Source organism: Arvicola amphibius, chromosome 10, assembly GCF_903992535.2.
Source record: "Arvicola amphibius chromosome 10, mArvAmp1.2, whole genome shotgun sequence".
NCBI classification, from domain to species: domain Eukaryota; kingdom Metazoa; phylum Chordata; class Mammalia; order Rodentia; family Cricetidae; genus Arvicola; species Arvicola amphibius.
Window position 1 is genome coordinate 59170440 of NC_052056.1, and position 26603 is coordinate 59197042.

The following is a 26603-nucleotide window of genomic DNA, read 5'->3' on the forward strand; positions in this document are numbered from 1 at the left end:
CAGCACCTCACCAGGCTCAATGAGGATGTCAACCTCTGGCCCAAACACATGAAGGGTGGGCGAGCTCCTTTGTAAGTGTGCTCATTCTGTCTCTGCTTCTGCCAAGCCTTCCCTAACAGTTTTCCATTTAGCTACACTACCTGTGATGGCTAACCTTGGCTGTCAACAACGTGCCTGTGATGGCTAACCTCAGCTGTCAACAACATGCCTGTGATGGCTAATCTTGGCTATCAAGGCATCATGGTTGACTTGGAATCACCATGGAAGAAAACCAATAGGTATGTAGGAGCAGTAGTCCTAGACTGTGCCAGCTGTGGGGGAGACCCATCCTGTGGCTCTGAGCTGAATAAAAAGGAGAATGCAAGCTGAGCACCAGCATCCACTGCTCTCTCCCTGACTGCAGATGATGCAATGTGACCTGCTGCCTCAAGCTCCTGCGGCCAAGACTTCACCACCACGGCAGACTGCATCACCTCCAGCCGTGACCCTTCCTCAAGCTGACTTTATATCAGCTGTCTAGTCAGAGCCAACAAGGAAAATGATTAATATACTACCTTACATACTATCACACACGAGTGCCATCATACATTGTTCCGCTCCATCTTTCCCTCCCATGGTCCCCATACTTTAGTCATACAATGTAAGCCAGCTTATTCCCATGTTCAATGAAGGAAACTAGCTCAGACAAGCTCAGTGGTTTTCATGGTCTATACAGAGTAGACTTTGAGGTCAGGGTTTAGGTTTGTCTATTATTCCTGCAATCTAAGAATACTTCTTTGGGGTATTTAAAAAGTGTATGTCATGGGTTATAGCCGTGGGCACATTTTCAAAGTTTCCTACCTAGGGGCAAGTCCAGCCCAGTGGTCTATGCGGAGCCTGTCCCCTAGCTCATAGACATCCTTTCCCTCTCCAGTTCACCTCTCACACCTGTGTCTGGGATTGAGGCCTTAAGACATTCAACTCTGGGCATAAGGTAAACTGAGGGTCGACTCGAGTCTTTTCTTGATGTGGAGTTCTGGGCTCTTTCAGGGCCTGAGCCTTGGGAGTTGCCGCTGCCGCCGCTGCTGCTGAAGCTGTCTGCTTCTCAAGCTTATTTTTATCACTCACGACAGTGCCCAGATCCTGTGGTATTGGCCTTGGCCCTGGAGATGTATAATAAGCAAGAAAATGTGGAGCCTGACTTGGGAGAACTGAGATCTCCAGAGTAGGAGAAGTCTCAAAGAACTAAGGAAATAAAAACTGGAGCTAATTCTCAGAAATGCAAGCAGACTCTTACCTTTCCCTCACTGCCATGGTCTCTTACATAATTCTGCGGCAGTCTGAGCTAGCCATTGGCCTCATTGCAGGACCAGGCTTCTCCTCATCCAGTCCAGCTGACTCCAGATAGCTTCCTTGAATGCTTTTCCACACATGGCCTCGCTGGCGCTAGGACACAAGCTGGACAGGGGAGGGCATCCCCATTGGGGTAAGACTCAGAGATGGAGAGATCAGCTCATTAGCAGGAGAATCAGAAATAAATCACTGTGTCCCTGGCCTGAGTCCAGTGTTCCTGATGTGCAGACAAGGGTGTCATTGTGGGGAGTCTTGTCTTCATCTCTTCAACACTCACTTCTAGTGGGCTTTGATCGGGCTCATCACGTGAATTATTCCGATAATTAATTAGCAGCCCTACCACCATCTGAGTCCACGAGTACTCCGTCTCTAAGCCACTCATCACTTCAATACAGGATCTTAGTTAAAGCCAATCTAGACATGTTGCTACCGTGTGTGAAGTCATGGTTTTCTATGTTTTCCATGCTTAAGTTCAAAGTCCCCAAAATGGTGTGACATGGTCTTTATTCAATTCACCAGCCTCCTCTAAGGCCACACCCTCATACGTGAGCTGTGGCTCACAGACCTCTCTGTAGCTGCTGCCGATCTACTTGGAACAGCTTACTCCCACCTGACCTCCTGAAACATCTTTACCTGCATCCGTGTGACTTGTCTTAAGCAAGGTCCTCCTGGAGTACCTTCTGCCCTCTTGTTCCTAACTGTTACAGCTTTATCCCACCCATACCCAGGAGCTCCTATGGGGCTGGATGTTATAACCTAGGTCCCCAGAATGTGAAATCAGTTCCAGGCCATATAAAAGTAGATTAATAAACGATACTTGACTCAAGTCGAGGTTCTTGCCTGACTAATTTCTGTTTCACTCCTGAATATATAAGTTCAGGCTGGCCTCTGCTCAGACCATCAGACATTAGACGCAGGTATTCAGACCTGACAATAGGATCTTAAACTCATCCCTTTATGATCAACTTACTAACATGATAATCAGAAATTCTGGTTGAAGAGTCAGAATCAGAATAAGTCACTGTGCACTGGCCACTGCTGTGTGCCAAGAACCCGTCTCTCCTGGCTGCACAGACACCTTTAGAAAACCATATGTAGACAGCACTTTAGCCACACAAAACAATGCAGACCTCTTACAGCAAACCCACAAAAACCTCTGTACCTAACTATGAACGTGTGCATACAGGTGTATTCTTATTTTTGAGTCAAGTCCTCCTGTGGTCGAGGCTGTCCTTGAACTTGCTGTGCTATGCAGCCAAGAAGGACTTTCAACTTCTCAACGTTCTGCCTCCACCTGTCTAGTGCTGGAATTGCAGGCATGCAGCCCTGTGCCCAGCTCACCTGCTACATCACATCATACAGAATCTATATCCACCTCTTCAGGCTTTTTCAGAGACTTTATACTGTGGTTTAGAGTTGGGTCACTGAATCAGCCTGGCTAGTTTCAAATCCTGGCTCTGTTATTTGTTGACTGTGTGTTTTCTCATCTATATAGTGGAGATAAAACATATACCTCACTGGGTGTTGTGAGGATGTTTAATCTGTATAAACAGTTGAAATAACCCAGGTAAAGTACTTAGCACATGTGGTACACACAGTCACCCAGTAAATCTTAGCTAGAGGAAAAGTTCACACTTATTTAGGCAATTCGTTCTCTTTGATTGATATATAGATATAGATATAGATATAGATATAGATATAGATAGATCTAGGTATAGATAAATATTTTTTGATATATTGATATATATGTATAGAGATATATTCTTTGCTATATATCAATATGTTAGTATATATTGATATATTTCCAAGAATATATATGTGATATATATATATATATATATAATTGTTTTAGATAATAAAATAATATCATGAAAACATATATGTATTTCCACATTAGTATCCTCGGGGAAGTTTAAATAGCCATTTGAAGGTGGTTTGACACAGTTTATGAGGTCCTCTGTCAGCACCTTTTGCATCACTGTGGCCAAACACCTGACAGATTGAACTTAGAGAATTATCTTGGCTCACAGTTCCATGGTGGGCAAGACACAGAGGAAGAGTTCAGAACAGGAGTGTGCGGTGCAGGACATTCCCATTGCAGCAGAACCAGGAAGCAGAGGATACAAGGTGGAAATGAAAGGGTGGATATAACCTTCAAAGCTGGCCCCATCTCCCAAAGTTCAGAACTTCTCATAACATCATTAACTGAAGACCAAACATTTAAAACATGAGTCTCTCTTGAGGAGATTTCAGATTCAAAGGTCTCTTACAACTATTTTAACTAATATACAATATTTAGAGATATACATGGGCTATATAGCATTATAATTTGATATGTGTATATAATACAAGATAATCAAATCAAAGTAATTGCATCTATCTCAAACATTTATCATTTCTATATGTTGGCAGAATCAAACCTCTTCCAGTTATTTGGAAACATGTCATGAATTATTGGACATGAAAACTGCCTTACAGATGCGTACAAAAGTGAGTGAGAACACACAGTCTGTCTTTCTGTGACTGGCTCATTTCATTTATCATATGGCCTCCAGGTCTACCCATATTGCTGCGGATGACAAGATGTCATTGTTTTTATAGTTCAATAATAAATACTCTATTGTGTGTAATATACCTTATATGATTCCATGTCTTGGCTATTGCAAACAGTGCTGCCAGAAACATGGGAGTTCAGACACCTTTGATAGTCCTTGGGATATACACCCACCCGCGGTTTGCTGGATCCCATGATAGTTGCGGTTGTTATTGTTATTTTTTTTTTTTTTTGGTTTTTTGAGACAGGGTTTCCCTGTAGTTTCTAGAGCCTGTCCTGGAACTAGCTCTTGTAGACCAGGCTGGCCTCGAACTCAGAGATCCTCCTGCCTCTGCCTCCCGAGTGCTGGGATTAAAGGTGTGCGCCACCACTGCCCGGCTGTTATTGTTATTTTAAGAAGCATCTTCATTCTGATGTCTACAAGTTTTATGATTTAAATAATCACCAACAGTGTGTAAGATTCCCTCCTTCTCTATATTCTCATAGCACGTGCTAGTTTCGCCTTTGTAGATGTAGCCGCACTAACTGGGTTGAAATGACAGTTTGTGGTGGTTTTCAGGTGCACGTTCCTGGTGACTAATGATCTTTTTTATAGATAGATATTTTGTTTTACTTGGGAGAGTCTTCCAAATGTTAGTAAGGAATTATTCATACGTGGCAAACTTTCAGGTATTACATATATTTTACATCAAAAAGTAAAGCCGAAAAGTCTAAGAATAGAGCTGGCTTTTGTTGAAAGTTTTAAAAATAGCTCCACATTTTTAAAAGTATAAAAGAAGTTTGATAATTACATGTAGCAATTTTGCTTAAAATTATTTCTATTAATGTAACTAATTCTACTAATGCAAAGACATTTATGCCTTTATCATTCCTGTTTCACGGGTTATTTTAAACTGAGAACATCTTCAAAACTAACAAGTGCTGTAGGAGCATCTTTTTTAGACATTTAAACCACATTTCAAAGTAGAGAACAATTTGTAAATGATCATGTTGTAAAAGAAAAACAAACTGTTTAGAACCATTAAAAACAGCATCGTGGTTTATGAAATGATTTTTAAGCTATTGTTTTTTCATAATATATGTTTTCTGATTATCTCTTTGCATTTTCTTTTTTCTTAATGTACTTGTCAGTTACTTGCATGTCTTCTTTTAGGAAACAGACATGCATATTATTTACTCGTTTTGTGAAATGATTTTTTGCCATTGCGCTTTTCTGAGATGAGGTCTCACTGGATAGCCCAAGCTGTCCTCGTCCCCACAACCTTCTGCTGTCCTGAGATTTCCAGCACTGAGATTGCAGGTGTGTGCGACCAAGCCTGGACTACTGTTGAGTCTTTGGGGCTTCTTATCTACTCTGGACACTAATCCTTTGCTGAAGCAATGGGGTGCAAATGCTTTTGTTCATTCTATTTCTTTGCTCTTCTGTTTCCTTTGTTCGGCAGGAACTAGAGTTTTTTTTAAAAGCCCTTTTTAATTCCCTCCATCCTGGCAGTCAAAACTTTCTCTTCTCCATAGGCAAGATATTGACTGGTGCCACATGGTACTGAATTCTGAGGACTAACAGGTCCATCTCCAGTTCTCTCATCCACCCCACACGTCTCGCCTCTGCAAGAGAGCTATGTGCTTGCCGAGGGTCAGCAGGCTTAAAATTGTCTGTACTGATTATATTTATTATTGCAATTGCATGACTAAATTTACATGAAACTTTAAAAGTATATGAAGTCACTAAATATTAACATAAAATTGTTTCTGTGAACATTGGGTGATAAAAATGAAATGTTTAAAAATTATTGTTGAATTATGTTTGAGTGGGATAACTATAAAATAGTAAGAAAAATTATAAGAACTATAAATGTTCTGCACTTTAAAGGGTATAGAACATGTCTTTTTTAAACTTATTTATTATGTATAGTGTTCTGAAGCCTGCATGTACACCTACACACCAGAAGGGGGCACCAGGTCTCATTACAGATGGTTGTGAACCACCGTATGGTTGGTGGGAATTGAACTCAGGACCTCTGGAAGAGCAGCCATGCTCTTAACCTCTGAGCCATCTCTCCAGCAACACAGAACATGTCTTAAAAGTACAGTCCAAGTGAGAAATATAATGTTGACTCCTGTCAACAAACCCACAGGCAAAAAGTGTCCCCTCAGAGTGAAAGTTTGCAAAGTTGTATTATCTGTTTTAAGTTAAAATATTTAATACATACATTCATGATGTTTTTGACAGCTTTCTCAACTAGTCAGTTCACTGTTCATCCCAGTCATTCCTCCAACACTGTGGAGTCTTGGTCATCTCAGACGCCAAGTCTACGACAGGCTTACATCGGTCCAAACATGGTTACTAAAGCAACGCTGCTGACGTCAGCCAGCCTCACTCAGCCACATCACATGCCATCCAGTTCCGAAACTTGACTCCACGTTCAAAAGACGAAACCATGTCACACAAGGTTTCTTAAAGGTCTGTCTAAATATCATTATCTTATGGAGAGCTTCTATAACACAAGACAAATAGTTTAATAGAAAACATAAGGCAAGGTGAAAACAGACAACTGACACATCGCTACAAACAACCAACACCACCACCAGAGGCGCACACAAATTAGCAATGGCCTAGCATTGAAATGATTCTCAGTATCCGGTTTTCGCAAAGTATAGGCATCAGACTGGTGCCGGTACTTTCCTTTGGGTCATAGAAACAGAAAGTTTATACACAGGTGTGATTTTTATTGTTACTGTTGATGTTGGTAGTGGGTTTTTTGTTTTTTGGGTTTTTGTTTTGTTTTATTTTCCAAGACAGGGTTTCTCTGTGTAACAGCTCTGGCTGTCCTAGTACTCACTTTGTAGACCAAGCTGGCCTTGAACTCACAGAGATCTGCCTGCCTCTGTCTCCTGATCGCTGGGATTAAAGATGTATGCTACCACTACTGGTCTACATTTATAAATTTTTAAGTGACAGACTCTTCAACCTTTTTAGACACAGTTAAATAGGATGCAAAAAGAAAAAAAATGGAACTTATTCTCAAACCTAATGGTGAGATGAAAATCCAGTAATGGGCTGGCTGAGCAGCAGCGTCACTGAAGTTCTCTGAAGAGAACCACTCGACGGGAGTCAGAGATCTGACCCAAGGCTAATGTAAGGACCCCTGCTGTAGAGAGGAGCTCATGTCTTGCAGTCCTGACCCAGGGCTAATGTCATGCAATCCTGACCCAGGGCTAATGTACGGTCCCCCTGCTGTAGAGCAGAGCTCATGTCTTCCAATCATGACCCAGGGCTAATGTCATGCAATCCTGACCCAGGGTTAATGTACGGTCCCCCTGCTGTAGAGCAGGGCTTAAGCTCACATCTTTCGATCCTGGCACAGTGCTCCAGATCAGGGGCATGGCAAAATTCATGCTGTCAAGAAGCCAATATTGCTGTCTTTCCCTTGACCTGTGGTTCTTTCTCTACCTGTGCACAAGCCCTGAGTTATGCTAGGAGGGACAGTTCCCCTCTCACAGTATTTGATCAGGACATTGCTTCTCCATATCATGATTCAGACTTGCTGATAGTTTATCCCTTATGATATCCAGACCCAAGAGTAAAATAAAGACTCAGTTTCTTATATCCTCGAGCCAAGGACATAGTATTCTATCTATACAGTAAGATGTAGATTTCCCAATAAAAGGCAAACTGCTTGACTGAGGAAGAATGACTGGGCTGGAAAATAATTCTAATTGGTTAAATTTTGGCGCACGCGCGTACACACACACACACCAGCCAAACTGGAGAACATGCCCTTAATACATATCTTTTAGAAGACACAAGATGCAGACTCTAACAGCATCATCTCATAGGACGGTCACAAGGGGCAACCAAGCTCATTTAATAAGTGAAGCTGTCATGGCAGACATTCAAATGTTCCTTATTACAATGGATGACAGAAAGTGGGGAAGACGGTGATGTTGAGGAGCTTGAAATGTTGGCTGTTGGAGGTGAAGGCCATGTAGAGATATTTAACCATGTGCTCTCCCCAAGCTATGCTCATTCATGTCATGTGCTTGGTCTTCTCCATCTGGCACTACCACGCACCTCTCTGTGACAGTGGGATACAGCGTCCACGACAGCATCGACTCCCTTGTTCCCTCGGGTGTGTCAGGTAACTGGAAGGTAAACATGGCAGCCCCTGTCCTAAAGAAGCTCAACTTGTGAAGATGGCGGTAGCAAGAACAGTCCTGTGAGGAAGGTGTCACGAAGGAGAAAGAAGGGCTTTGGTTCCTGTCCTTTGAATGTGAGCAGGCCTATAACTGGGCCAACCAATGGAATACAGTAGCAGTGACAGCATGTGACCTCAGAGGCCAGGTAAGGACACAGCACAAAGCTCGCACGAATGCCAGCTCTCTAATGTGTCCCTGTGGGAACACCTCCTCCAGACACTCAGGCACCTTGCTCTGAGGAAACCCAAGCCACAGGCAGGTGGTGGCTCTGAGTGCTCCCCTGCCGAGCCCAGTCTTCAAGCCTGGACCCCAGTGGGTGATAAAGAAGCTCTCACATGATTCCAGCCTGTAGCCATCTGCCTGGTTCCTTTCAAATTACCGACCACCAAAAAAGACCTGGGCATAATACAACAATTGCTATTTTAGGCCACTGTGTATGAAGTAGTTTACTATCAGTAATGGAAACCCCAAACAATCCCTAATAGACTGGTGACAAGCCCTGGTCACCTAGGATAGGGACCTGTGCATCACCAGAGTAATACCCCTCAAAGATAATGACTGCTTAAGCCCTTTCCCAGTTTTTGCGCCCCTTCCCAGTTTTTGCGCCCCTTCCCAGTTTTTGCCCCCCTTACCAAGTGTGCAACACCTTCCTTTATTCAGCATTTAGCTCACACAGGCTGTGTACAAATGGCACGCCTTTAATATTATATAGAGACCTTGCCCTCGACGGTCAAAGCACAGAGGACCAGTGTCTTGGTGGAGTGCTCGATCATGTACAGGACATCTATATCATACCCCTTTCCCCCAGGGCTCAGGGAACATCCCAAAAGAGAAGGCAGAAAAGCAAAGAGCTTGGGGTTAGGGAATGCTGGGGCAGAACGGTGGCTTCTGGACACAACAGGCCCGCTGCATAGACTCATGGACTATAGCACCAGCTGGGGCTGCCTGCACAGGACCTGCACAGGATCAAGCCAGACAGCATTCCAGCACGGGTGGGGGAGGGGCTCAGAGCTGATGGCTGCTAGGGCAGGGACAGCCACTTGGCTCCTGGTAGGCTGGCCATGCTCCAGTGGGTAGCCTAGACCTATCTGTGTATGGGCAGCACAAATTGGACTGAGTGGGTTATTTAAAAACAACAACATAAAGTTGGAAAGGGGAATGAGGGTATCTGGCAGAAGTTACACTGGGGCAGTTAGGGGTGAATGGACATATACACATAAATGTATGTATGTATGTATGTATGTGTATGTGTATGTATATGACTTTCTCAAAGAATAAATAAAAATATTATATTTTTGAAAGTCTTTGCCTCAGGGGGCTGAAGAGATGGCTCAGAGGTTAAGAGCACTGACTGCTCTTCCAGAGGTCCTGAGTTCAATTCCCAGCAACCACATGGTGGCTCACAACCATCTGTACTGAGATCTGGTGCCCTCCTCTGGCATGCAGGCATACATCGAGGCAGAATGTTGTATACATAATAAATAGATAGATAGATAGATAGATAGATAGATAGATAGATAGATAGATAGATAGATAGATAGATAGAAAAGTCTTTGCCTCAGACCAGAATGATGGCTCTTGCTGCCAAGCCTAAAGACCTGAGGTCAAGCTCCAGGACCCACAAGGTGGAGGAAGAGAACCAAGCACAAGTTGTTCTCTGTGTGGCAAGCATGTGCCCACACCTATATCCCTACATGCACAAAATAAGTAAATAGATCAATGTAATTTTTAAGTTGTCTTTTAATTCGCCTCAATGATTTCACTGTGTAGTAGGAGAAAAGAGACAAAGAGGTTAATAAAACAAACCCGTGCTGGACAAGAGCTGAGAGCAAGAAGAAAATAAGCCAGCGAGAAGGACAAGAAAACCAGAGTGAGGCTGGCATCGTGGCCAGTGTGGCCAGGAGAAGTTCCTGGAGAAGCTGGCAGAGCAGTCTTGCAGAAAGGCCAGAGACAGGGACTCCAGGCCCCAGCTGGCTGTCCTCTCTTTAGTGCCCTCCCGTTATCTGCTCACACCTGGCATCCAGACATACCTTCAGACTATCCTTGGGGACAAGGAGCTTGAGCCTCTCCAAAGCGTCCAGCAGCAGCTGCTTGCTGGGAGCATCCCACAGTGGGGCAGTTTGGCACCATGGAACAAAGGCACAAAGGAGGGCCATACCTTTCACCTAGCTATGCTTTTCCTGGAACGCAATAAGAGGAGATGACACAACAGAGAAAATAAACCATCTGGACAAAGATGATCATAGCAGTGTTGTCTGTAACAGTGGAATAAAAACAGTAAGCCTTAATTATAGAACACTTTTTAAAGGGCATCATAACAATGCCTAAGGTTTTATGAACACTTGGCTCTATGCCACGCACATTGGAAGTGGGCCATGTACATTGTTGGATTCTTGTGATCCATATATAAACCAGAAGAGATAGTACCATTACTGTTACCCCTATTTCTATATAGATAAGGAAGCTTCTTCAAGATCACAGCACAGAGATAACAAACAGCCACAACTTTATACTCTCTATTCAGTTTGAGTCATAGATTCACCAGGGTCATTTGATTTTAAAAAAATTAACTCTCTAAGCCTCAGACCATCATCTATAAAATGGGAACAAGAGCGACACAAGAGGCCTGAGTCCGGGGTGGGCTGAGTAGGCTAGAAGCAGAAGTGTCTTTAATTCACTGAGCACAGGAGAGGCAAGATCCTCATCCCCAGACAGCTGTGCCCAGGCAACTGTGACCTTGGCAGAGAGCAGGGACCCTGGAACACAGGAAGAGGAACCGTTATTCTCCCACCACTGGGCAGTCAAGAGAATGATAAGGACGTAGCCAGACCCAGGAGTCCTGGACCACCAAATTTTACTGGTTGTGTAATTGGTTCCACCAATTTGAACCTGGCACCTCCAGGTTCCCATTCCAGAGAACCTGACTGAGTACCACGAGCCAGGAAGTTCAAAGCAACACCCAGGGGCGTCTGCTTACAGAGAAAACTCAGAGACCTAGCCCTTGGGTCACTCCTGCCACCCTTCAGCCAGAAACACCCGAGGAGCGGGGAAGCAACCATCTTGTATTTCCACATTCTTTGTGCAAGGGAAAGCAACCACCTTGTATTTCCACATCCTAGCTGTGTTAGTCGACTTGTGTCACGATAACAAACATAATCAACTACATAACTGTGACTCACAGTTTTGGAGCTTCCAGTCTGTGACTGGTTGGTCCCATTCTTTCCAGCCTTTGACAAGGTAACTCTTCACCTTGAAATAAGGAGCAAGAAAGACGTAAAGCATGGATCCAAACCATAGCGCTGTTCTGATGGCTTTCCCCATAGGGTTTTCAATGTTTGTGAATCTCTTGAGACTCTGGTCTACTGTTCCTCACTCCTTCCTTGGCCCAGGTCAGAGGTTAAGGTAAACCTGATAACAAAGCTGGGAAGTTGTCGGCCTCTTTCTTTTATAGATGACTGAACTGGAATTCAAAGTTGTTAAATTATACGCCCAGGGTCATTCACCCAGTAAGTGGCTGAACCGGATTTAGTAGCCTCAGCCCTTCATTTTAAAAAGGGGATCTGAGTGTATGTGTGTGTGTGTGTGTGTGTGTGTGTGTGTGTGTTGTGTGTGTCTGTTTGTGCGTGTGTACGTGTTTGCATGTATGTGTGTTTGTGTGTGTGTGCGTATGTGTGTGTGTGGTGTTGGCCTCCACACATGTGTAGAGGTCAGAGAACTGTGAGGCATACACGATGAGTTCCCAGGGATCAAGCTCAGGCCATCAGCTTTGAGCAGCAAGTGCTCTTACCTGCTGAACCATCTTGCTCACCGTCCCAGACTCTCATCCTATCCAGCCATATCCACCCTTCCCAACCAATAAGATAGAGCTGTATCAGCATGAGGTCATTCGGAAGCTGAACAGGCCTAGCCTTCTCACATACACAGCGCACACCCTTGTGTTAGAAGGGACTTCAGCCCTAGAAAGGGTCCAATCAAGTCCTCTCAGAAAGCCAGCATGGGGCTGGCACTGGGAAGACCAAATTCATGGTGCTAACTGCACCCTTTAGTGAAAGGGGAGCATAATTAGAGAGCAGATTCCATAGACAAAACCTGAGTGTTTCAGGATTGAAAGTTCTGCCTGGAACTCCAGAGTCCAACTCTTTCACATAACCCCCACTTCCTGCAGGCCTCTAAGCCGACCCGTGCAAACACTATGTGGGAAAGATGGCACCCATGGGCACGGCAGTACCCCTCAGCCACAAATACCCAGGTGATGGGAGACACATGGTGGCGCTATTGTGGCCTTATGCTGAGATGCTCACAGCAAGGTGGTGATACAAGCTAAGAAACAGACTAGAATGTTCTGAACCAAGTGATGTTTATCTACAGAACGAGTTTATCTGGCTCTACAGATGAAAATCAACAACAAAATGAACTATACTGGCATGTTTTATAGCAGGGGTAGGCAAACTGAGCTTACTGAAACAGGCAAATCCCTGCTGAACATCCTGTTGTCTTTCCCTGAAAACAAAACTTTATTAAAATACCTCCATGCCCATCATGCATATATGCCCGCGGCTGTTCTCATGCTACAGTAGCAGGAGGGGCAAAGGAGGAAGACTGCAAAGCTGAAAATATTGACCACCTGGCGTCTCCTTACCAAAAAGTTCCCTCACCCTTCCTCCAAAGCATAAAGAGAGAGTCCTTCATCACCAGAACCACAGCAACCCCAGCTCCCTCTTCTGTGTTCCACAGACCATGTTGGGAACAGTGAGTACAGGGGCAGAAGGAAGACCGGCCACTGGCACCCTTAAAGAAAACAGCCTTCCTTCCTCTGACCTCACCCCAGGCAAAAGCCTCCGAAAATCCCTGCAAGAACCTGGGTGGTCGTCACTAAAACTATCCCTAGACATGATTACAGATAGAAAAACACTTCTGCACCTCCAAGGCACCAAGTCTTTTGACCCAGAAAGGAAAAACCTGTAAGTTATTAGAAAAGGTGTCAGGTCAGTGGCCTCAGCCGCTGCTTTGACCTGGTAGAAAAGAAAGGGCAACTACACCCAAGGCACAAGAAATAACAGAGAAGAAACCAAGGAATTAAACAAAAAATTAAAAGGCGGGGGGGTCAACGAAACCAACAAAGGACCAATAGAACTGACAGTTTTGAGTCAGACTAATGAAGACAAGAGAAAATGCAAACTACAAATATCAGGAATGAAAGATGAGATGCTACCATAACTCCTAAAGGCATTAAAAGGCATAAAAGGCATAAAAAACTTTCTACCCTCACGTAAGATAAACAAATTACTCAGAAGGCACAAACGGCTGAAAACCACTGACTAGCTCTTTCTTTATTTTTAAAATTTGTGAGAACCACCCCACCAAAATTTAAAAACTTCTCGGGTAAATCCTACCTAAAACTTGAGTAATAAGCAACAATTTATAAAAGTGTTAACTTCCAAACTCTTCCAGAAAATGTGAGGGATCATATCTTAACCTATCACGTCTGTCACTGAAATCAGACAGGGATGTCCCAAGAAAGTCAGATCAATACACTCAAGGACAAACACAAAGAGCCCTCCACTAAACATTGGCAAGCTGAATCTGGCACGTGGAAGTATGACCATGTCATGAGGAAGTGAAGCTCCCTGGAATCCAAGGCAGGCTCAATACTGACAAATCAACTACCATGGTTAGACATTGCGACAGGAAAGAGCAGGAGTCGAAAAGCAGGGCTGGGCACAGGCCACCCAGTCTAACCTGGAGCCTGTGTTTGAGTGACGACCCACTGACACGCAACTCTACCCACTTGTTTATATACTGTCTCTGGGCTTTTCTGGTTTTTGATTGGTTTGGGTTAAGACAGGGTTTCACTGTGTATCTTTGGAGTCTGTCCTGGAACTCTCTCTGTAGACCAGGCTGGCCCCAAACTCATATAAGATTCACCTGCCTCTGCCTCCCAAGTGCTGGGATTAAAGGCGAGCACCAACCCTGAGATTCCATCTTATATCTTTAAGAATGGCCAAGATCAAAAACACTGATGACAACTTATGCTGGAGAGGTTGTGGGAAAAGGGAACACTTCTGCGTTGCTGGTGGAAATGCAAGCTGGTACAACCCCTTTGGATGTCAGTGTGGCGATTTCTCAGAAAATTAGGAAACAACCTTCCTCAAGACCCAGCAATACCACTTTGGGGTATATATCCAAAGGATGCTCAATCGTGCCATAAGGACATGTGCTCAACTATGTTCACAGCGGCACTATTTGTCATAGCCAGAACCTAGGAACAACCTAAATACCCCTTGACCGAAGAATGGATAAGGAAAACGTGATACATTTACACAATGGAATACTGTACAGCAGAAAACAACAGCTTGAATTTTGCAGGAAAATGGATGGAGCTAGAACACATCATTTTGAGTGAGGTAATCCAGACCCAGAAAGACAATTATCACATGTACTCACTCATAAGTGGTTTTTAAACATAAAGCAAAGAAAGACCAGCCTACAAATCACAATCCCAGAGAACCTAGACAACAATGAGGACCCTAAGAGAGACATATATGGATCTAATCTACATGGGAAGTAGAAAAGACAAGATCGCCTAAGTAAATTGAGAGCATGGGGACCTTGGGGGAGAGTTGAAGGGGAGGGGAGAGGCAGGGAGGGGAGCAGAGAAAAATATAGAGCTCGTTAAAAATCAACTGTGTGCGTGTGTGTTAAAATAAAGGTGAGCACCACCACGGCGCCACACCCGGTGGCTCTGATTGTTTTCTCACAATGATGGATGGAAGTCAGTGAATATGTGGGACCTTGCAGACCACAAAGTCTAAAGTATTTATCTGTGGTTACAATGACTTTTTTTTTTCAGTCCTACAACATACTGTTCCAAAGGTAGGGGTCTGGAGATTTCTCTCATACTGTCCAAGTGTCTGGGACTTGGGACACCAGCTGGAGTCCTGCACTTCAGTTCAGGTCCCACACTGTTTACCCTAGATCACCTCACTGGCAGACCAAGGGCTCATTCCCCATTCCAGATGCCGGTCCCAAGTCCTGGGCCTGTGATAATTCGGACTGGGCAGCTATTAAAAAGCAAACAAAATACACTTCCTCCTCTGGCTCATTAATTTGCTACAACAGCTCTAAGAACTCGGGAACACTGGCTACTGACATTTGCAAGCTTATTATGAAGGATGCAATGCAGGAATGGCCAAGTGGATTAGAGATGCAGGACCAGCATATGTCAGGAGCCTCTAGGCATACCACCATGCTAGCAACCACCAATCCAGAACAATCCAGAAGTTGTTCAAACCCCATGATTAGAAGCTTATATGGGGGCTATATTATAATACAACAAAATGATTGATTAAATATTGTTTAGCCATTGGCAATTAACTAAACCATAGCCTTTCCCTCTTCTCTGAAGGTTGGAGAGCAACCTTTTAATTACACGACTGGCTCAGCTGACAACCTGCCCCTAGCCTGACTCTATACACAGTGTGGAAACAGTTGGAGCACCTTTTGAATAGCTACTAAAGGTTCTGCTCCCACTTGCACCACTCAGGAAATCTGTAGGTTTAGAAGCTCTGTGCCCAGAACTGGAGATAAAGGCAAATACATATTCCTTAAATATCATAATATCACACTGGTCCTCTACAGAAAACTTTACCAACTCATAGGAAAAAGAAAAGCAATGTACAACATTCTTAACAGATCCAAAAATAGTACTTGGAAAAAATCCTATTTATTTCTGATTTTTAAAAAAAATCAGCAATTATAAAGATAAACTCAAATTTCCTCAACCCTGTAAAGGGCATGTACAAAAGTCCTACAGCTAACACAGTACATAATCATATGTGCCTGGCCCCAGTGATAGAAAATAAGGCAGACATGTGGGTCTCCGTCACTTAACATTATACTGGAAAACTAACACACAAGCCAAGAACAATAAATGAAAGTCAAACAGATTCGAAGAAATAAAAGTCTTTATCGAAGATATTTATTCTCTACAATGAAAATCTCTAAGAATCTAAAAATAAAGTACTAGTAATAGACTTAAGAAATATCATATAATAAAAGATCAATTTAAAAAATCAAATAAAAAAAGAATGCCCAGGGAAAGTTTAGAGGCAGAAGTAGGTAAGGGCTTAAGCTTGATTCTATACCTCAGGCTCCAAGACTGTTCAAATTAAAAATTTTATTTGTCGGTTAAATATAATTAGGTACCAGTTACATTAGATCTCTGAGTACTATATGTATACTCCCAAAACTTCAAATTTAAAAAAAAATCTGTTAAAATTATTGTAATTATAAATAATAGTAATAATCAATCTGGAAATAAGGCTTTACTAAACATAGTATTTAAAGTTGTATTAAAAACATATAATGAATGCACCTAGAATCTAACAGAATACATTCAACATTTAGATGCCAAAAAGTACAAAAACTCTGAAGAAGAAATCAAACAGTACACAAATCAATGGGGACATACGGCTAATGGGCATACTACACACACACACACACACACACACACACACACACACTCACACCCCGAGATGTAAGCTTTCTCCTTAATGTGAAAATGCTATTGATCCAAAGCCCACCAAACTCCGAAGCTGGGTGAGGTGGCACACATCTGTAACAGCGGCACCAGGGCTTCTGGGTACCGGAGATTTAATCTGCACGGGGAACTGCAGGCTAGCCCAGGTCATGCAATGAAGACCCTTAGTCTCCTTTTCTGCAGGCTAGCCCAGGTCATGCAATGAAAATCTTAGACTCCTTTTCTGTTGCTATGGTAAACACCCTGACAAAAGTGGCTTAAAGGAGGAAGGGGCTGGCTTACAGCGTCATCACCATGGAGAAGAAAAGGCAGCAGGAAACTGAAGCAATTGGTCAGACCACAAAATACAAGCCAGTACCTACCTTGCTGTCTCCGTTTTATACAGTCCAGGATCTGCTGCCAGAGGAATGCTCCCACCCACAATAAGAAGATGATCTTTCATATCAATGAACATAATTAAAACTGTCTCTGGGCTGAAGAGATTGCCTATATTGGTTAAGAGCAATTGAAGCTCAGGCAGAGGTCTAACTTCAGTTCCCTGCACCCACACTGGGCAGCTCACAACATGTAACTCCAACTCCAGGGGATCCATTGCCTTCTTCTGGCTTCCTTAGGCACAGGTACACATGCGCGCGCGCGCACACACACACATGTGCACACAGACGAGAGAGAGACACACACACAGATAAATACAAATAAGTCAAGACAACCCCTCACAGACATTCCCAGAGGCTAACCTGATTTATACAGCGCCTTACAGGTATGCCCAGACACCTGTCTCTATTTGTACTTACAAGAGTAACCATCAGAATCTGTCTCAAAAAGATAAAAACAAACAAACAAACTTAACCGAAAAATCAATGACAACAAAACTTCCAGCAGGATTTTAATGTAGACATCAACACGATGGTTCTGAAATTTATCTAAACAGCAAAAGCTCTAAATCACTAAATCACTGGATGACTTTGAGAAGGAAGTAAGGTAAATTAACTTCTTGATTTTAAAAGGCCTGATAAAGATACAAAAATTTACTACTAAGAAAAATACATAAAGCAAGGTGGTGGTGGGGATACTCAGCTATGCTTTCTCTCTCTCTCTCTCTCTCTCTCTCTCTCTCTCTCTCTCTCTCTCTCTCTCTCACACACACACACACACACACACACACACTCAATTGACTTTCAACAAAGGTACAACAGGGAGGGGCAGTTTTCACTATACTGAACAACTAGATATTTTATTCAGAAAGAACTTCTTGTCTTGAAACAAGAACAAGAGCTGACTCAAAATCAAACTGTATCAAACGTCAGTGTAAAACCTGCAACTATAAAACATCTTCAGAATATCCTAACAAATTCACATAATGTAAATTAGACACCCTGGCTTCAGTACCAAAAGCATAACCCATTCTTAAGACCAATGGGACTTGATCAAAAAGTGAAAATCCTCTGTTCTGCAAGACAGAAACTGCTGAGAGGGTTTTAAAAGACATCAGTTCTAGGCTAGCTAAGATTCACACACAGATTCAGCTAAGTAAATGCTAAATGCTGACTTCTGACCTGCCAAGGCAGAAGGCCAGCCTCTCTTCACCGCAGCTCTCGATCCAAGCTGCCAAGAACTCTGCCATACTCTCCCGGTCATGTCGGACTGTGCCTTTCCAAACCATGGACCAAAATAAATCCATCCTTCTTTAGGATGCCTTTTTTCCCCCAGGTATTTTATCACAGAAGAAAATAACATCTAAGTACTGAAGTCCATTTTTCAAAGACCCTGGTTAATTTTCAGGACATCAACTTTTAGCAATATTATTTACTTATAGAAAAACCAAAGCCATACATTGAACCTAAAAGAAATGTAGGGAAATGTATCAGGCTTTCTTTTGGGTCACCAACCAGCTCCCAAATCATGACACAGAGCCTTATTATTAGTTATGAATGCTCGGCCTTACTTATGCTTGTCCCACTAGCTTTCATAGCTTAAATTTATCTGCTTCTCTTCATCCACATTTTGCCTAAGGGTGTTTTACCTTTCAGCCTGTATGCCCTACGTTCACCGCTTGCTGTGTGGCTGGCAGGCTGGCTGCCCCAAATATCTCCCTCTTTTTCTCCTTCATTCTCTCTTCTCTTCTTTCCCAGCCTAGATTTCTCCTCCTGCTTATTCTCTCTGCCTGCCAGTCCTGCCTATGCCTCCTCTGCATCACTATTGGCCATTCAGCTCTTCATTAGACCAATCAGGTGCCTTAGGCAAGCAAGGTGAAAGAGCAACACATCTTTACATAACACAAATACAGCATAAACAAATGTAACACACCTTTACAGTTAAAGTAATACTCCGCAACATAAACAAATGTAAAACATCTTTGCCTAGTTAATGTAATATTTTAAAACAGGGAAATTCTGGTAGACTTCAGTATCTCTGAGACTGGCTCTGTTCGTTCCAAAGATGTAAAGGTGTTAAAAATTGGAGGTTCAAACACAACTGGACAAAGAAAGCAAAGACAATAATTTTATCTCGTGAGTCATAGATGCAAAAATTCCAGAAAAGCACTAGACAATCAAATCCAACACAACAGAAAAAGAAACAACAAAAGGACACATCTTAACCAAGAGTTCGTCTTGGAACAAGGATTGGTGATCATTCAAAAATCATGAAGACTGGTTATAAAAACCAGCATTTCGGCTGGGCGGTGGTGGCACACACCTTTAATCCCAACACTCGGAAGGCAGAGGTAGGAGGATCTCTGTGAGTTCGAGACCCGCCTGGTCTACAGAGCTAGTCCCAGGACAGGCTCCAATGCTACAGAGAAACCCTGTCTGGGAAGAAAAAAACACAACAGCATTTCATCTTGAAATCCTGTGTAACTCTAACAAACACCGTTCAGAAGGGTTTTTATATTGTGATTCTACCAAGGATAAAGAAATCTGTCCCAACTCTACAAACAAAGGGATGCTGTCATTTAAACAGCATTTGGAATGTGTAAATCAGAGGAAATGTTTGCTTCCTGTGAACTACAAAATGCCACCGCACAGCTATTTATTCTCCCTCCCTTTCTCCCTCCTTCCCTTCCTTCCTTTTCTTTTTCTTTATCTAGTTGGTTTGCTAATTCTGAAGAATTATTGCTAATACACAAATCAAAGAAACGATGACACCATGGAAAACCAACTGAGCCCCAACTTTGGCTGTTCTCAGAATCCTCCAGGGAGCTCTGTGAAAACAAAACCAGACAGTGGAGTCCCTGAACCCACTGAGCCTGTAGGATTAGGGGGAACTTTACCAGTCAGCTTCGGAACCCTGTCATGTGGAATAGAGGGTCACCACGCCCTTCCCTAGAATACTTTTCACAGGGCGTGAAGGCGCGTACCTTTAATCCAAGCACCCAGGATGCAAAGGCAGAGAGTTCAAGGCCAGTCTGGTCTAAAGAGTGAATTACAGGACAGCCAGGGCTCTGTGGAAAAAAAAAAAAAAAACCCTGTCTTGAAAAATCAAATAGATAGATGATAAATAGATAGATAGATGATAGATAGATAGATAGATAGGTTTTTACCATGAAAAAAATCAAATAAAAAACTCCACATTAATACATGACTTGTCACCTTAAAAAGAATTTTACAAGAACAAATTACTACAAGATGTTGAGACTGAGATCAAAGGCAGCCTCCATTGTTGTCAAGAATTAGAAACTCAATGCATTTCTTGAATGAACAGGCAAGGATAGAACTTAACAGGCAAAGAGACACGTGGAGAATATTCCAGAAGATAATAAGATAGAGAGAACGGGGAATATTCACTAGGCAAAGGCTGTTGTGGGACATAGCAGGGAGTGTGTGGTGAGTTTGGGGGTGGGGGTGGGATCCCCTGAATTTCTAGGTGAGTTTATTCCAAGGGAACAGAACTAGCAGGTTTCCGAAGGGGGGGTGTGTGGCATGGTCAGTGTGTGCTTTAAGATTAACAAAGCAGGGACTGAAAAGATGGCTCAGGCATGAGGAGCCCTGGCTGCCCTTCCAGAGGACCTGGTTTAATCCTAGCACCCACATAGTGGCTAACAACCTATCTGTAACTCCAGCTCTGGGAATCTGATGCCCTCTTCTGGCCTATGTGGGCATTTCATCCATGTGATCTATAGACACAGGCAAACAAAACACCCATACCCATAAAAGTAAATAACGATGTAAAATAAATAAAAATAAAGCGGACCACTCTTAAGGACTCTAAAGAGGCAAGTGAGGTAAATAACGGAGCCAATGTGCACCCATCCCTCTGGCTTAGGAAAGGACGTCGGCCTCCCCCCGCCCCCCGCCCCATATACTAGCAACACAAATGGGGGATAAGTAGTATGGGTGCTTCAGTTCTTTCTCTCTGTCTCTCATGCCTCCTCAGTCATGCAAAGGTCAGCTGGGTGTGACTCCATTATTCCGGTGCCCTGCAGTTCTAGAACAAGAAAATCAGCAACAGTAAATGAAGCACGGGAAGAAAACATAGAGCCCCGGAAACCCAGAAGTCTTCTTCAGGATTGGGCCTTTACTGTAGCCATAGATTTGCTGCCTCTCGTTTTTGATTCAGCATGAAATTGAATTCATTCCTGAAAGACTCTGGGCAGAAAGAAAACAAGCCCAGAAATGAAAATCATTCACAAGATAAATCTCAGGAGAAGCAGGCATGCATGGCTGGGAGAACACCACAGGGTCAAAGGTGTCACACCAGGTTCCTTCAGTAGTCTGAGAACCTTCAGATGCGGGGCCAAGTGTCCCTGCCTCCTCTCTTCTGGCGAACAGCTACATTGCTCTCTTCCTCGAGTTTGAGGACCTCCCCACCACCGCAGCCCCTGAATGTCTTTGAAATTCTGTACTGTCCATGTTTTCTGTTTATTTCATCCACATCAACTGTTTGCTCACCCAAACCCAAGTCTCACAGGCATAAGACCCTTTGCTTTACAATCACTAGGTGCAGAGTAGACATGTGTGCCAGCCTGGTTATAGCTGTCCTGTGGACATGGTGCACACTAATCAATGTTACAATAGTTGTTACTCCTTTCCCCATTCTGTAGTCCACATCACTGTGTGTGAGTGTGCGTGTGCATGTGTGTGAGTGTGCGTGTGTGTGAGTGAACATGTGTATGGGCATGCATGCGTATATGTGCATGTGGAAGCCAAAAGTCAACCCCAGGTATCTTCTCTCGGGTGTATCTGCCCATATTTTGTGATAGACCAGAAGATCACCTAGTAGGTGGGCTGGCTACTGAGCTGGCTGGCCTTGAGCCCTAGGGATCTCCCCGTCTTTGGCTCCGCAGTGCTGAGATCATGAGCCTGTGCCACTATGGCTGCTTTTTAACAGGGCTTCTGGGAATGAACTGCAGGCTTTCACACTTGGAAGGCAAGCACTTCCCTGACTGGATTATCACTGGCCTAGTCTTCCCAGTTTTAAAACTGCTCTCTCGGGGTCAGATAAAGATGTTAAAGGCCGCTCACAGAGGTTAAGGGCTGTGCCTGAGAGCACCCAGCCAGTAAGCAAACAAGGCAGGGCAGATCTGAATGCTTAAACGTCACAATGCACCTGCCACCCCACTGCCACCTCCTGCCAATTTGCTGAAGAACTATCTGTATTTTTTTTAAAAAAAAAAAAATCACTAGTTTCTGGAAACAAAAAAGATATACAGTTTTTTGGTTTTTTTTACTTTTTAAAAAAAACTTCAACTATGCTTCCAAATTACCTGTGTCCCCCTAGAAGTAATTTATAAGGTCCTGGATTAAGAAATTAACATTAGGCCTGAGGGCCCAGAGCTGGGGGGGAAATCAAGCTGCAGATCTGAAAGAAAGGGAAATCCTCTCCTCATCCCCTTTCCTTTGTCCTGGGGGCTTTGGGTCTCCAGAGGGCTCTGCACTCAAGACCCAGGAGGGAGGAGCAGAGCTGGGGTGGGCAGAAAGGGAGGGCACAGAAGAACCAGAAGTGGGGGATGGGACAACACTGGGGAATTGAAGCTGGGTCTACACAAAAATTCCCACAGCTTCCTCGTGGGGTTCCCATTGTGAGCATTCGCCCTCAGACACCCAGGGACCTTGAGCAGCAGGGCACTGAAGAGAAGACCCCAGGGAGCATCTGAAAAGTCAGCCTTCTTTAGTCCCTGAGCTTCAAGGGGCAGTCCCTGCTGACCCTGCCTGTGCCCTGGCCCCCTAGGCTGGCTGTCCTGGCACAGTGCACAAATGTTACAACCCTGGTATCTGAGGAGCAGGAACCAAGGTAGAAGGGACAACCTGGCACTGGGGCTCGCTGCAGTGACAATGCTCTGTCCACACTCTGGATGACTGCGTGATGATGCCTTGGTTCTGAGCCCCCAAGACAGCCAACAGACTCTTCTGGGACCCAAGCACCCAGGTATGGAGACCTTCCATGCAAACGTCCTCTGTGCGCACCCCTTGTTTGCCAAAGGGGGGAAATGGCTCAACATTTAGAAATATACATCTATATGTGTGTGTATATACACATATGACTATAATAACAAGTAATGAAAAAGAGGCCATAAATTTGAAAGAAAGAAAGAAAGAAAGAAGAGGTATAAGGAAGTGTTCAGAGGGAGGAAAGGGAAAGAGGGAATGCTGTAATTATAATCTCAAAGAAATTTTAATTGCTCTCCATTGAATGTGGGCAAGATCAAAGTCCACTGTTAGAAAAGTCACTTTATGCAGGGGTGTTCTCTAAGTTTCACTAGCTTTGCAAAAAGGGCAGAACAGGAGGTTTTTGTTGTTTGTTTGTTTTGTTTATCTGGTGATGTTGTTTTTAGCAAGGTCTCTTACTATGTTGACCAGGCTGCCCTCAAACTCACAGGGATATTCCTGTTTCTGCCTCCCAAGTGCTGGGATTAAAAGCACATGCTAGTAGGCCTGACCAACAAGAGACTTATTTATTTATTTATCGTTTTATTTTTGATTTTTTTTGAAACACAGTTTCTCTGTGTAGTCCCGGCTGTCCTGGAACTCGTTCTGTAGACCAGGCTGGCCTCCAACTCACAGAGATCCACTTTCCTCTGCCTCCCGCGTGCTGGGATTAAAGTTGGGTGCCTCCCACCGCCTCCTTGGGAGGCTTTTAAGAACGAGTAATCTCCTGTATGTATTGCAAAACATTTTTCTGAGGAGAGGAAATGAGATGCAGCATTAACAGAGCCATTTCATTCTCAATCCCCACTGTGTGAATCTTTTTAACAAAGAAACAACAAACCAACTATAGTAGCATTTCACAGAAAAAAATGGGTCTAGACGAAGTGTGTAGTGATTCGTCTTCTCCTTTGAAGGAAAAATCAAGGGGGAGACAGAGAACGCACCGAGGAGAGACCTCATCAGTCAGGACCAATACTCTTCCTCCGCAGTGCACCTTGCACAGGTCCCTGTCTATTCGGCACAGCTGACACCAGACACGCCTTTGCAGACCTTTCCCTGCTCCATAGCGACTGCAGCTGTCTGTCTACTTGATCCAGGTAGACCTACCAAGTCTTACTAGTTGGATCAGTACTATCCCTAAGTTCTGATTTCATACATGTCCTCTAAAATCTACCCCTGTGGAAAGTCTCCTGTGGAAGGGTCAGCAAATCTTTCACACACAAACCACTTTGAGAACCCAAACTGTCACGTCTACTGCCCAGACGTCCTCTACCCCTAACCCAACTACCCTCCTCCTCCAATGACCAAGCATAGTGCCCTCCAACACTCCCCTCTCTTACACACACACACACACACACACACACACACACACGACTGAATAAGAAACAGTAGCTGGTACAAATGTGCACTACAGTGGGATGTTTCTCCAAGCTCATGCCTGGTGCTGGATGATCCCTCATCAGTGAGGCTGGGGCTGACCTGCTTGGTACAAAGAGTCCTGTGCATATCCTCAGAGTACAATCACTTCCCATTCAGAACCAAGTATTCCGGTGGACCCTGAGGGTGGGAACACACCGACAAGCTCACTCTGGACCAGGACAGGACCATTGACTAGCCTAGGGCACAGAAGTGAAGGCATCGCCCTCCACAGTTCTTTCTGGGGCAGAACAGAGAAGGAGGCTCAGACCCCAGAAGACAGTTGTGAAGGTGGTCAAGACAAGAAAAAGATAGTTGATGGGGAAGGAAAGGAGAGAAAAACAAAACAATTCTAAACACCTTAGAGGCCTTTAGGAACACAGATTACAGCGATACCACACTCCCCCCAGAGACCTGTGTGTGGATACCCAAAGTGTGTGTGGAGTAGAGTTGTGTATTTTAACCAACAAGTAAAGATTGTTCCAGCACAGGGACGGGCACAACCTCGCTGGGAGGGTGAAGCAGCTCTCAAGCAGGCTCTGGAGAGATGAGGTATGAGGGGTGGTGGGACAAGGGGAAATTCACATACCCCAATCTTTGCAATTTAGCAGAGGGTTGGTGAGCCAGCTCCCTAAGCCCTAGCACCACGTCCACTGCCTGGGTGCACCCTAAGCCCCACCCAGCTCCCTGAAACCACAATAGCTATTGTATTCCCTTCAGACCCCAATGGAGAGGAGTTTTTCTCTTTATAATATTCTCACCTCAGTTTTACTTAAAAAAAATTTCAAACACTCTCCACAACAGCATCTTTCCATCTGCCATGCCAATCTCAGAAGCTCAGTCCTTTGAGCTTTGAAGGGTTACAAAGTCCTAAGATCCAGAGAGGGGCACGATCTAAGCTACCCTTAGGGAATCGGTTTATCTATCCCAAACTTCCCAACAGCGGTCATCTCTAACAAAGTCCTTCAGGAAGGCGCCCCAGCTAAAGTGAGGGAGGCGAAGCGCGGCGGGCTCGGTGCGGTGCTAGAGAGCAAACCGGAGTCCCAGCCCGCGAGACGGTCCACGTCCCAGCATCACACTGGTGGGTGTGGGGACCAGGCGGTCATCAAGCTGTCTGCAAAGGCCGGGACTGGAGGAGGAGCCATGCTTTTGGTGTTGGCTTCCCCTTACACCCAAACTCTCGCCGCTCGCCGGAGACGGAGGCAGGACAAAAGCGTGCGGGGCAAGCTCACTCACCCGCGCGGCGACGACCGGTGCGAGCCGGCTCGGGTGCTCGAGGGTTGGCGTGCAGCCGCAGGCGTCGGGCTCCGCGGCCGGTCGAACAGGCGCCTCGGGCTGGACGGGCAGCGAGCGCCGAGGTGGCGACCCTGCGCGGAGACAGCGAGCGGCGGGCGGGAGCGGACCGAGCCGGAGGGCCGCAGCGCGTCTCTCAGGACTGGGAAAGCTCACAGAGCTGCAACTTCCACGCGCTTATTTGCATGTCATTTGCATGGAGCTCCAGGAATGGACCTGACACCCTGACGCCACGCCCACTCCCGCTGTGCCTGGGTTACTCGCGACAGACCGGGTCTGGATCCCCTCTTACCCTCACCCCGCACCTTTACCAAGTTCTTCCCAGCGCGCCACGAACAGCGGTGCCCCCGATTTTTAAATTTTACTTTTGCATCTCATGAAAGAACTCTCAACACAGAACAAACAGGCATCACACGTTGGAAAATGAATTTTGTCTCTCACTGATATAGCTGTTAACATCAGCGCGCGCGCATACACGCGCGTGTACACACACACACACACACACACACACACACCGTGTGTACTGAAACATTTTCTACAAAGTATCCTGAAAGCCTTAACTTTTTTTCGAAATTACATTACATGCAATTTCCTTCAATTAATGACGAAAAACAAATTACGTAGATAGGATAACATAGCATTTTAAAATGTGGATTCTGGAATTGATTCTACCCCCTTCTCGTTTACAAACCTTTGGACATGTTACTTAACATTTACAAATTAGATTTTCTTACCCCAGGTCATTGCAACCATGCCGAACATGCAGTTACTAGTAAATCTGAAATGTGCAAGTTTGAACTGAAGCCATTTAGACTGAGAGAGAGGTAGCCAGACCTGCCGGGCAGGCAGAAGGAGCAGACTGTGGGAAAGGCTACAGAAGCAGTATAGAAAAAACAGCTGCAGGCCC

At 44.4% G+C, this 26603-nt stretch overlaps 1 protein-coding gene across 1 annotated transcript in view; it reads right to left on the reverse strand.

Annotated features, from left to right (window-relative positions):
- The window catches only part of Mylk (myosin light chain kinase), a 249598-nt gene extending 223939 nt beyond the window's left edge, over window positions 1-25659 (reverse strand). The window contains exon 1 of the mRNA XM_038344888.2: window positions 25640-25659. The gene's annotated coding sequence lies outside the window, so the exon portion shown is untranslated. The remainder of the gene's footprint in view (window positions 1-25639) is intronic.
- Between the last annotated feature and the right edge of the window lie 944 nt (window positions 25660-26603).